The sequence below is a fragment of the Engystomops pustulosus genome, chromosome 4 (assembly GCF_040894005.1).
Source record: "Engystomops pustulosus chromosome 4, aEngPut4.maternal, whole genome shotgun sequence".
NCBI lineage: Eukaryota > Metazoa > Chordata > Amphibia > Anura > Leptodactylidae > Engystomops > Engystomops pustulosus.
The window spans coordinates 175516495-175529827 of NC_092414.1; positions in this window are offsets into that span (position 1 = coordinate 175516495).

Genomic DNA, 13333 nt, shown 5'->3' on the forward strand with positions numbered 1-13333 from the left:
AGGAAAATGAGGAGGAGGAGGAGTGGATAAATTATTCAGGTTGAGCTTCCTTCACCTGGTGGAGATTGGAAATTAGGAGAAATCCAGGCTTTATTCATCTTGATAAGCGTCAGCCTGTCAGCGCTGTCAGTCGACAGGCGTGTACGCTTATCGGTGATGATGCCACCAGCTGCACTGAAAACCCGCTCGGACAAGACGCTAGCGGCAGGGCAGGCAAGAACCTCCAAGGCGTACAGCGCCAGTTCGTGCCACATGTCCAGCTTTGAAACCCAGTAGTTGTAGGGAGCTGTGTGATCATTTAGGACGATGGTATGGTCAGCTACGTACTCCCTCACCATCTTTCTGTAAAGATCAGCCCTACTCTGCCGAGACTGGGGACAGGTGACAGTGTCTTGCTGGGGTGACATAAAGCTGGCAAAAGCCTTGTAAAGCGTACCCTTGCCAGTGCTGGACAAGCTGCCTGCTCGCCTACTCTCCCTCGCTACTTGTCCCGCAGAACTACGCACTCTGCCGCTAGCGCTGTCAGAAGGGAAATACTGTTTCAGCTTGTGCACCAGGGCCTGCTGGTATTCATGCATTCTCACACTCCTTTCCTCTCCAGGGATGAGAGTGGAAAGATTTTGCTTGTACCGTGGGTCCAGGAGAGTGAACACCCAGTAATCGGTGCTGGAATAAATTCTTTGAACGCGAGGGTCACGGGATAGGCAGCCTAGCATGAAATCTGCCATATGCGCCAGAGTACCAACGCGTAAGAATTCACTCCCCTCACTGGCCTGACTGTCCATTTCCTCCTCCTCCAACTTCTCCAACTCCTCTTCTTCTGCCCATACACGCTCAACAGTGAAGGACTCAACAATGGTCCCCTCTTGTGTCTCGCCAACATTCTCCTCCTCTTCCTCCTCATCCTCCTCCACCTCCTCCGATATGCGCTGAGAAACAGACCTAAGGGTGCTTTGGCTATCAACAAGGGAATCTTCTTCCCCCGTCTCTTGTGAGGAGCGCAAAGCAGCGGAATGGTGAGGCTGATGATGGCGGCATCGCCACTGACCATCTGTGTTGACTCCTCAAAGTTACTCAGCACCTGACAGATATCAGACATCCACGTCCACTCCTCATTGTAGACTTGAGGAAGCTGACTGACCTGACTACCAGTTCTGGTGGACGTTGACATCTGGCAGTCTACAATCGCTCGGCGCTGCTGGTAAACTCTGGATAACATGGTCAGTGTTGAATTCCACCTCGTGGGCACGTCGCACAACAGTCGGTGAGCGGGCAGTTGGAGGCGGCGCTGCGCTGCCCTGAGAGTGGCAGCATCTGTGCTGGACTTCCTGAAATGCGCACAGATGCGGCGCACCTTCGTGAGCAAATCAGACAGATTGGGGTATGTCTTGAGGAAACGCTGAACTATCAGATTTAACACATGGGCCAGGCATGGCACATGTGTCAGTCTGCCGAGTTGCAGAGCCGCCACCAGGTTACGGCCGTTGTCACACACAACCATGCCTGGCTTCAGGTTCAGCGGTGCCAGCCACAGATCAGTCTGCGCCGTGATGCCCTGTAATAGTTCTTGGGCGGTGTGCCTTTTATCGCCTAGGCTCAGCAGTTTCAGCACCGCCTGCTGTCGCTTAGCGACTGCACTGCTGCTGTGCCTAGAGCTACCGACTGATGGCGCCATGCCCACGGATGGTCGTTCGGAGGAGGAGGTGGAGGAGGGGTGGGAGGAGGAGGAGGCATAGTAGGCCTGAAACACCTGGACCGAGGTAGGCCCCGCAATCCTCGGCGTCGGCAGTATATGACCAGCCGCACGGTCAGACTCGGTCCCAGCCTCCACCAAGTTAACCCAATGTGCCGTCAGCGATATATAGTGGCCCTGCCCGGCAGCACTCGTCCACGTGTCCGTGGTCAGGTGGACCTTGTCAGAAACGGCGTTGGTCAGGGCACGGATTATGTTGTCTGACACGTGCTGGTGCAGGGCTGGGACGGCACATCGGGAAAAGTAGTGGCGGCTGGGGACCGAATACCGAGGGGCGGCCGCCGCCATGAGGCTGCGAAAGGCCTCGGTCTCTACTAGCCTATAGGGCAGCATCTCCAGGCTTAGCAATCTGGAGATGTGCACATTAAGGGCTTGGGCGTGCGGGTGGGTTGCACTATATTTGCGTTTCCGCTCCAGCGTCTGGGGTATGGAGAGCTGAATGCTGGTGGATGCTGTGGAGGATCGTGGAGGCGACGATGGGGTTTTTGTGGCAGGGTCCTGGGCAGGGGGCTGACTATCAGCTGACACAGGGGAAGGAGCAGTGGTGTGCACGGCCAGAGGTGAACGCGCTTGTTGCCACTGAGTGGGGTGTTTAGCATTCATATGCCTGCGCATACTGGTGGTAGTTAAGCTAGTAGTGGTGGAACCCCTGCTGATCCTGGTTTGGCAAATGTGGCACACCACAGTCCGTCGGTCATCCGGTGTTTCCTTAAAGAACCTCCAGACTTCTGAAAATCTAGCCCTCGCCGCAGGAGCCCTCGCCACGGGAGCTTCACTAGTTGACACATTTGGCGCTGATGCACCAGCTCTGGCCCTGCCTCTCCGTCTGGCCCCACCACTGCCTCTTCCAACCTGTTCTGGTCGAGGACTCTCCTCCCTCTCAGAAGCACTGTGTTCACCCGGCCTCTCAACCCAGCTTGGGTCTGTCACCTCATCATCCTCCGATCCCTCAGTCTGCTCCCCCCTCGGACTTCCTGCCCTGACAACAACTTCCCCACTGTCTGACAACCGTGTCTCCTCATCGTCGGACACCTCTTTACACACTTCTTCCACTACGTCAAGAAGGTCATCATCACCCACAGACTGCGACTGGTGGAAAACCTGGGCATCGGAAAATTGCTCATCAGCAACCGGACAAGTGGTTTGTGACTGTGGGAAGGGTCCAGAAAACAGTTCCTCAGAGTATGCCGGTTCAAATGGCAAATTTTGCTGGGAGGGGGCAGACTGGGGGGGAGGAGGCTGAGGTGCAGGAGCTGGAGGAGTGCCGATTTCGGTGACATGGGTGGACTGCGTGGAAGACTGACTGGTGGACAAATTGCTCGAAGCATTGTCGGCAATCCACGACATCACCTGTTCGCACTGTTCTGGCCTCAACAGTGCTCTACCACGAGTCCCAGTAACTTCAGACATGAACCTAGGGAGTGTAGCTCTGCGGCGTTCCCCTGCTCCCTCATCAGCAGGTGGTGTCTCACCCCGCCCAGGACCACGGCCTCTGACCCCTGCAGTAGTTGGACGCCCACGTCCCCGCCCTCATCCTCTACCCCTAGCCCTCGGGTTAAACATTTTGAAAATGAGAGTTATAACTTTAATTTTTTTTTTACCTTTTTTTTGTGTTTTTTTTTTTTTTTGTGTTTTTTAGTTTTTAAAACCAAACGATGCTATCCTATTGCTATGGCTATTTTCTAGCCAAGTATGAAAGCACACTGCTATGCCAGATGAGATGACGCTGAGTTATGAAAAAAATAAACGTAAAATAAAAAAGGAAATGGCAGACTGTGCCTAATTGAAATCCAACCCCGGGCCCTAATAAATTTTCCCACTTCGGTCTTTGCGATGGATATGTGCGTCACTAAGCGCAAAACACAGTGGTCGCAAGTCTCACTCCAAATTGCTCACAATTTGCTAGTAGATGCACTGCAACAACTACAGCCACCAGCAGATCAACCAGAAATCAAATATATATAACGCTACTGTAGGCGTAAGTAAGCCGTTTTGGATTCTCCTATGGCTATTTTCTAGCCAAGTATTAAAGCACACTACTATGCCAGATGAGATGACGCTGAGTTATGAAAAAAATAAACGTAAAATAAAAAGAAACTGGCAGACTGTGCCTAATTGAAATCAAACCCCTAATAAATTTTCCCACTTTGGTGTTTGAGGTGGATATGTTTGTCACTAAGAGCTAAACACAACGGTAGCAAGTCCCCCTGCTAATTCCTCACAATATGGTACTACTACCACACTACTAGTGCCAGCAAGCCCAGCCACAAGCAAATAAAAAAAAAAAAGGATAACGTTATTGTAGCCCTAAGAAGGGCTGTTGTAGAATCACTCCTGCCTAACAGTAAGCTAATAGAACACCCTAACGCTTTCCCTGACCAGCAGCAGCTCTCTCCCTAGCGGCATCCAGACAGAGAATGATCCGAGCAGCGCGGGCAGCGGCTAGTCTATCCCAGGGTCACCTGATCTGGCCAGCCAACCACTGCTATCGACGTGTAAGGGTACCACGTCATGCTGGGTGGAGTGCAGAGTCTCCTGGCTTGTGATTGGCTCTGTTTCTGGCCGCCAAAAAGCAAAACGGCGGGAGCTGCCATTTTCTCGAGCGGGCGAAATACTCGTCCGAGCAACGAGCAGTTACGAGTACGCTAATGCTCGATCGAGCATCAAGCTCGGACGAGTATGTTCGCTCATCTCTAATTATAATGCATCGTATTTGCACTACTTGGGGCCAATAAAAATTATTATCATTTTGAGAAGGAACACCAAATGGGCCCATTTGGGTTCATAATCTCTGATCCCTTTAGTAACACCCCTGGGTTTTAGGTTGTATTCTATTTATATGAATGGGGTTATGTCAATCCCCGTTGTCTTGGCTGGGTTTGTTCAATGTTTTATTCCCATGTTATATGTCACAGGTCGTGCCAACCAGCACAAAACAAGGACACCTATTGTCTAACAGAGGGATTGATGTATTGTGACTAGAGATCACATCAAAGCCTTATTTCTGACTGGGAAGTAAAGGTAGTAAACCCTATTTTGTCTGTTTCTTCCTTTTATATACAAAATGTATTCATAGGCCTTGCTGACAACCTATACACATAAGCAAATCTCTTTCTTACCTGGATTAACCCTTGTCTTTTATGCCATTATTGTGCATTTTCATGTAAAAATAATGGGGCACATTTACTTACCCGGTCCCTGATCCGGACTTTCCAACTCGGATGCACTCTGCTGCGATTCATGAAGATCGTGTGCCCGATATCCTGCATGTGTCGCTTCCCCGCTCAGGTCCAACAGAGTTCACCTTCTTCTTCCTGGTGTATGTAAGTGCATGTCTTGTGACACAATTTTTAAATTAAATCCTGCGGTTTGTCCGAATCTGTCGTATTGTCCAACGGCCTGCCCCCCAATTTGTGTCACATGAAAGCCAGCGTGATTGTGCCAAAACCTGATCGCGTGCTCCAAAAATCCCTTTTAAATCCCTGTCCCAGCAGCGCAAAACGGAAATCGTCGGGATGTCCGACAAAATTGTGGTCCATAGGGCCCTTAGTAAATGGGCCCCAATGTCTTCTTATCACCCGCCTTTCCAGGTACCTAAATGATCATCAGCTGCACTCACAGTAGGAGCATTTAATTATATAATCTTTCATTTACACTTACCGTTACCGCATTACCATCAATAAATGCCTGCTAAAACGCCTAGGTTCATATATAAGGTGCACAGGATTATAAGGCGCACCTGATTATTAAATTGGGGGCAGTGGCTGCAGGCTATATGCTAGGGGGCTGGTAGGCTATAAAGTACAGGGGGTTGGAAGTCTATATAGTACAGGGGCTGGCAGGCTATATACTACAGGGGCTGGCAGGCTATATACTACAGGGGCTGGCAGGTTATATACTACCGGGGCTGGCAGGCTATATGCTACAGAGGGCTGGTAGCTATATACTAGAGGGGGCGGGCTATATACTAGAGGGGGCTGGCAGGCAATGTACTACAGGGGCTGGCAGGCTATATACTACCGGGGCTCGCAGGCTATATACTACAGGAGGCTGGTGGTTATATACTAGAGGGGGCTGGCTGGCTATATACTACAGGGGCTGGCAGGCTATATACTACAGGGGGCTGGCAGGCTATATACTGGGGAGGCTGGGACCAATGCATTTCCCACCCTCAGCTTATACTCGAGTCAATAGGTTTTTCCAGTTTTTTTGTGTTAAAATTAGGGGTCTCTGCTTATACTCGGGTCGGCTTATACTTGAGTATATATGGTATGTATTTTTTTTACTGTTCTCCCTCTCCTATAGGTCTATCAGGAAGCAGAGTGAGAATAGTGTGCTTTGCCAAACCCCAACTAGATCCCCAGAATTAGAGAAAATAAGGATTTAACCATAACAAACCCGTCAATTTAAAGTTTTTTGGAGGAAAAGGACTCTCCTTGTAAGAGATTTGGACCCTGTAAAAACACAATTTCAGGGTTCAAGTGTTATTTCATGGCAGCCAAGGGGCCCCAATGTCTGCCTGCTCTCTATTGCCTACAAAAAGTAAAAAAATAATTTGGACAGATGAGAGTATTCCTATACACAGTGGCAGTAATAGATCTCCTAACAGGGCTCCAATTTTCTCAGCATCATTCGGTGGTCTCCTTATATGACCGAGCAGGACATGTAGGGAACCTAAGGTTTCCCCAGGTGCCTCCTTTACTAGTTGCTCGTGCTCCTGGCTGCTTTCGTTTTGAAAGCCTAAGTTTGTGGAAATATTAGACTTCTCCATCAGAAAGCTTTGGATACATATTCATAAACCTAACAGTTGAGATGATAAATTCCTTAGAGGTTCTGGAATAAGCTGCTTGTTGGTGACCACATCACATCAGGGATATCCGGGGAGCATGTAACACAGCTGTTCAGTCATGTGTTTGTTTAAGGGAAGAGGGAAAGTCCCATTAGATTGGTATTTTAGTTTTCACAATCTTCTAAAAATACAATAAGAAAAGAACTGTGGATTATAGACCTTATCCTATAAATCAATGTATTTAACCATTTAAAGGGGCTCTCTACACTGTTTTGTCCCTCACAGATCTTGATTTGGCCAGCGATCGGTTACAGTGATGTCCAACTCTTGTGTAGAAACCTCATAGATGAATTTGGATGTCCAGAGAGGCAAGGAACAGGCAACAATGGACAATCCCTTTAATGCAAAAGTAGTGCCTACAATTAGAATCGTAGTAATGGCTTCATCAGCCTGATCAAGGCCCACGTACTGAGCCAAAACGCGTTGCTTTTTACCAATTTTATTGATTGTTCAATAAACTCCACAAGTTGGGTATTACAGGCAGTCCCCGGGTTACGTACAAGATAGGGTCTGGAGGTTTGTTCTTAAGTTGAATTTGTATGTAAGTCGAAACTGTATATTTTATAATTGTAGTTCCAGACAAATTTTTTTCTTGCCCCAGTGACAATTGGAGTTTCAAAATTTTTTGCTGTAATTGGACCAAGGATTATCAATAAAGCTTCATTACAGACACCTTACAGCTGATTATTGCAGATTGGGACTATAATAAAGCATCCAGAGAGCTTCACCAGAGGTCACAGTGGGCAGAGGGGTCCGTCTGTAACTATGGGTCGTCTGTAAGTCGGGTGTCCTTAAGTAGGGGACCGCCTGTACCTTGTTCTGCCTGAAGATTCATCCAAGTGCCGGAATTCCTCCTAATTCACATTGGGTTCTTGCCATTTGCATTCCACGATCCTGTCCCCTAGAACGTGAAACGCTGATTCGTTTGGAGGTTGCAGGCTGCTGGTCCAAAGACTTATACATGTGCATTAGCTCATGTTAGAGGGTGAGCACCTTTTGACGTTTTGATCACTTACTGTTATCCTAATATACTATACAAGGCCAGCGCTTCTTGTCTGTCTGTTTTTTCCCTTTTGGAGATCCTGTGATGGCATTTTAGAGGGTGTACCAGTCCATTGCCTTTAAGACAGAATAGTAAACCTTCCTGAGCCCTTATGGTTCTCTCATATAAGCTCGGACATTTGTCCTTCCGCACTTTTCTGTCTTTTAGCTCCAGAGCTGGCAATTACACCTTAAGGGGCACTTATTTTCTGTAACGTTTTGATTCCTGGGAGACAGAGAAAATTTTGCAATCATTTTATGGGATTTTAATTAATTTGTCTAAAAACTGACCAGGGATATAGCCACATCTGCTTTTATTAGTAAATGGCAAGGCTGGTGAAACTACTTCTAAAAATTGTGCCAGTAAATTAGGCGCAAAGCATTAAAACTGTGCAAAAGGCGACCATAAGTAAAGTGGTACTAGATCTGACATGCCACAATAGCGGGAAATTATGGGTAGATCTGGAGTGTTCCCTCCTTAACATGGGACATCTCCCTGACCTGTTCTGGCTTCCCCCTAGGAATGACTGGGATTCCTATAATATTTCACCACTAATGATGCGCATCTTAAAAGTTTGGGGTAAATTTGCAGCCAGGGTTAAACTTATTAATGTTCCCGAACCCTCTCTCCCCGACCCTGGGATTCCCCGGAATGCCGACAACACTTAAAAACTGCCCTCATTTACTAAATGACAATGGTCGTCATAAGACGCTAGGAGAGATAATATCCGCAACAGGGATACGGTCCCTAAATGATATCCTAGGAGGTAGGAGACCTTATCCTGGGGTCTGGCTACATTATTTACAACTACGGAGTGCTATCCAGGCTCTGACTCCGGGGGGAACACTGACAACCACACCTACGGCATTTGAATCTATTTGCAGATCAGGCGAACCAACGTCTCATGGAGTGTTTCTAGTCTACAGGATGCTGTCGGGGTGCGAAGGGGAGGACCTGACACTGCCCTACATGAGGGCCTGGGAGGAGCTGGGCAAAACTTTCACTAAAGAACAGTGGGAAAAGTCCCTCCTCCTAACACACAAGATGTCGGTGTCTAGCAAAATCCAGGAGACTAGTTTTAAGATTCTTACCAGGTGGTACAGGACCCCCACTCGCTTGCACAGCATCTTTCCTTCGGTCTCTCCTATCTGCTGGCGGTGTCAAAATGCCCGGGGCACCATGCTCTATGTCTGGTGGGACTGTGGAGTGGTGGCTGCAGTTTGGAATGCCATTTGGGATCTTTATAAGCAGCTATGTGGCTCCACAGGGAGCATATCCCCTGGTATTGCCTTGTTGTCTATGCTCCCAGGAAGTCTTAGAGACATCAAAAAAGGTCTTCTACGTCACTTTATAGTGGCAATGAGATTGGTAATCCCCAGGTTGTGGAAATCCACCTCCCCACCTACTAAACTACTATGGGTGGAAGAAGTGGACCGACTTAGACATATGGAGGAGCTGAGGGCATTAGACAACAACCAATCTGATGTTTTCCATAAAACTTGGTATAAATGGGAGACATTCAGGAACTCACCCGCCCTACTCCCTTGGATTCTGGAGACTTAGCAGTCAGACTCTCTAACCTAACAGCAGTTGGCCTTTCCCTACCCTTGAGATGTAGTGATTGAACCTCTGTCCCCCCCCCCTTTTTCTCCCCCTCCTTCCCTACTCCCCCCCCCTTTTTTTTTCTAGTTAATTGTTTGGTTAAACTATATGTATTTTCTTGTTTGACTCTCTGAGCTTGAGACCTACATGCATATGACGTCATGACATAACTAAATATGTGCTGTGACTCAAACATGTGCCCGTTCTGTAGGCTTCCTGCTCGTTTTCAATAAAGTTTATTGAACCATAAAACTGTGCAAAAGCCAACAACATTTTTGCACAATTTACTGGCTGTACCTTCCATTAAATGCTTTTTAATCTAACCAACTCATTTTGGCAGGACCAGCCATTTAATTTGAATATTGTTCACACCACTCTCTCCCGATGGTAGATGGGAGAGCAGGAAAAGGCACTACAATTTTTATTTTGCTTTTTACTATTGCTCTATCATAGGAACTCTAATTAGTCCCTAGATCTAGACTAAAGGGGTTGTCCACTCTCAGCAAATATTTGAGATGGTTTGTGTGAGGAAAAGTTCTACAATTTTCCAATGTGATTTCTGTATCAATTCCCATGGTTTTTTAGATCTCTGCTTGCTGTGATTCTATAGAAGGCTTCCAGTGGATAGAAATCTGTCCATATGATGTGATGGTCATGCTTGTGCATGAGGCATTATTACCACACAGCTCCTATTACTCTCTGTGATAATAACGGTTCGTGCACATGCGTGTCCATCACATCACATGGATAGATTTCTATCTACTGGAAGTAAATAACCTTTCTATAGTGGGACAGCAAGCAGAGATCTAGAAAACCATGAGGAATTGATTCAGAAAGTATATTGGAAAGTTTTAAAACTTTTCCTTACACAAATTTTATCAAATATTTGCTGAAAGTGGACAACCCTTCTAATTCAATATCTGGCAGGGGATTTTGTGTCCAATTGGTGTTTTTCTTGTAGACATTAAACGCCAAAAAGAGACTTGACCAAAGGTATTCATGCATCTCATATTCAGATTGTAATCTTACAAAGCCAACATTACACAGACTGGACCGATATACACGATCCCTTTCCATTGCACAGATTTTGGATATCACCAGGGTTTACAGATTAGGATGCTGTGACTCCATGTCCTCTGACACACCCTGTTGCCATATTAAACAACCCAACGTCTAATCCAGGTTTCCAAGACTGACAGCAAATGTTCTAAATTACCATGTTGGAATTGTTTTGAGGTGTTAACATGTATTGTTTGTCTGCTGTCGCCACAGTCTTGTGGGCCATAGAAAAGACTGAAGAAGATCTGCTTTCACCAGAGCTGTGGGATACTGAATTGACATGTTGCTCTAAGAAAACTTGTAACTCAATCTTTCCTTCTGGAGTCTCTGTTGCATCATGTCCATGGTCCCGGGCCGACTAGTAGATGTGTGTCTACATTGTGTGGTTGTATCGCATGTCTGTTAATGGAAAACTCATCCTGGAGAGGATTACAATGATGCACTCTTTCTCTGGACTCCTCCACTTTCCCACATGCTTAACCTCTTAATGAAAGTCACTTCTTCCGATGCACATTCACAACTAATTCCTGTTATTATGAAGTTTTTCCCTCTTGCTAGCTGACATGCACATGCTTCCATATAATATTACATTAGTGCACATGTCCTGTTTGAGAGAATCCTTTGTAAATTCTTCCATGAAATAAAGTAGGAAGAAGTCTCCGGAATATGGCATTGAAAGTCTTAAGGCAAATGGTTACATGTAGTTTATTGTTAACTGCTTATACATGTTGGTTCTATTAAATATACAGTAAAATAGGCACACATTTTAAAAAATGTATTTTTGTGCTGCCCTATATGCCTATACTCACACATGGTAAATGCAGCCTTAGGTGAACCTCCGTTTTACAACATCGCCATACATCACCCATCCTAATTGTTTTACAAACTGCTATAAACATTCACATATTTTCATTTCTTCTCGTGTTCTCAATTTTCTCGCATGCGAACAGGCTTAAAAAAACAACATAATTATGATGTACACAGCGAAATGTGCTGTGTTACAGGGAAATCTGTACTTCAGCTTAAAAAGCGTGTCCAGCCATGTCAAATCTTTTTTAGATACTGGTTAAAGGGGTTGTCTGGGTATAAGCAAAATTGATACAGTGGGTCTGGAATTTTGTTTCACTTTGTTTCACTGCAGCTAAGTGGTAAAATAAAAAAGTTCCTTTTTTTGCTTGTTAATGCCCCCATCTAGACAGAAAAAGAAAACAGAAATGTGGATATTTTTGCAAATTTATTGAACGAGAGAAACTGAAATATCACATGGTGATAAGTTTTCAGCCCCTTTGCTCAGTGTTGAGTAGAAGCAGCTTTGGAGCTGGTGCAGCCAGGAGTCTTCTTGGGAAGATGCAACAAGTTTTCAAACCTGGATTTGGGAATCCTCTCTCCCTTGTAGATCCTCTTCAGTTCCCTCGTGCTGGATCTTGAATGGTGGTGGAAGCTATTTTCAAGTCCCCCCATAGCATGATGCTGCCACCACCCTGTTTCTCTGTTGGGATTATATTTGGCATGTGAGCTATGGTAAGGATGGCATTGGCCTCTTTAGGCAAACAGAAAACCGGTACTGATGGGAAGCACCTCTGGTGAATGATAGAACACATCAGTATAAGTGGTGTATTCCTTTTGCAGCCCCCCGGCCACATACAAAACATTTTTATTCACATAAAATTACTTTAAACTCCCCAAAAAGTCTTTTGTATCCTAGTGTTTAGCAAAGATATAATATCTTACTGTTTGGCTCACAGAGCTAAGAGATAATTGGTAGGAGCCAGTAAGCAGGATACTGACAGGGCTCCTAGGAACATACCAGGTTCTTGCCTGGTGGCCCAATCCCACAGGCTGCAAATAATGCAGTGAACAGGAATCTATATACAGAAATATGATGGAAGAATGTTCTATTTTTATATATTGCAGGAACTGCCGTTCATTGCAGTATGTGTAACCCATCGATTGGGCCACCATATGGCCCGTGTGGAAGAGATCTAAAACTGCAAGAAATTTGTGCCAGATATGTTTTAGGGATTGGAGAATGGTTGTCAAGTAATATTTGCATGTAGCTGTATAGCCGTCAATGCATGATATTACCCTCATAATGGACATTCAAAGTAATAGCAGTTCCCAATAAGTGGCGTGTGACAGGGCTGTCATTGGGATATCAGAAAGAAATTATGACAATTGGAGGTATGCCAAATGGAAACATATTTTTGCACATTTTGTTTTCTTAATAAGTAAATTTTTTCTTCAGTAAACATTGTTGTCACGGGTGCCCCCACGATCCATGTCTCGGATCGCAGGCACACCCGTGCCACTCTCCATGGCGCTGCCCCCTGCCCCCAGCACCAAACTCACCTCTCCATGCTCCTGCTCCTGTCCGGCCTGGTCCGCGTGCACATTCCCGCACCTAGGGCACGCGTGCACCAGCACTAAAGGATTTAAAGGGCCAGCGCACATCTGATTGGCACTGGCACTCCCGGGTTTCCTTAAAGATCGCCTGTTCCCAGGATTCCCTGCCGGATCTTTGCACTCATTAGCCTTAGAGAAAACATCCCTTTGAGTTCTTGTGTAGTTCCCGTTGTTCCCGTTCCTCGTCACTTTTTTTAAAAAAATTATTCCTACAACGATGAGATGAAGGTTGAAATGATTGATATATTATTTATTTTGGTTATTAGACGGGCATAATTGACCATATGCCAGCTAACCTTGGTTACAACAGCAGATTGCATGACACACCACACCCTGCTTCTGCCTGTTTGAGTTTTGTGTGGGGCAGGTGCTCCTGAGGTTCACCCACACCCCAGAGAACATCTTCTCTATACTATGTTTACCCAGAGAGTTATCTTCTTTTTAAATATGTCACTTCAAAGACCTGACAGATGTCGACAGGGAATCCACCCGCTCTCACTGCACCCTGACACTATTCAGTCACAATGAACGGCTATAACATGTGATGCGCGCATCTCTCAACCACCACCTATTCTGGGGAATTATATATATATATATATATATATATTCCATATATCTTATATAT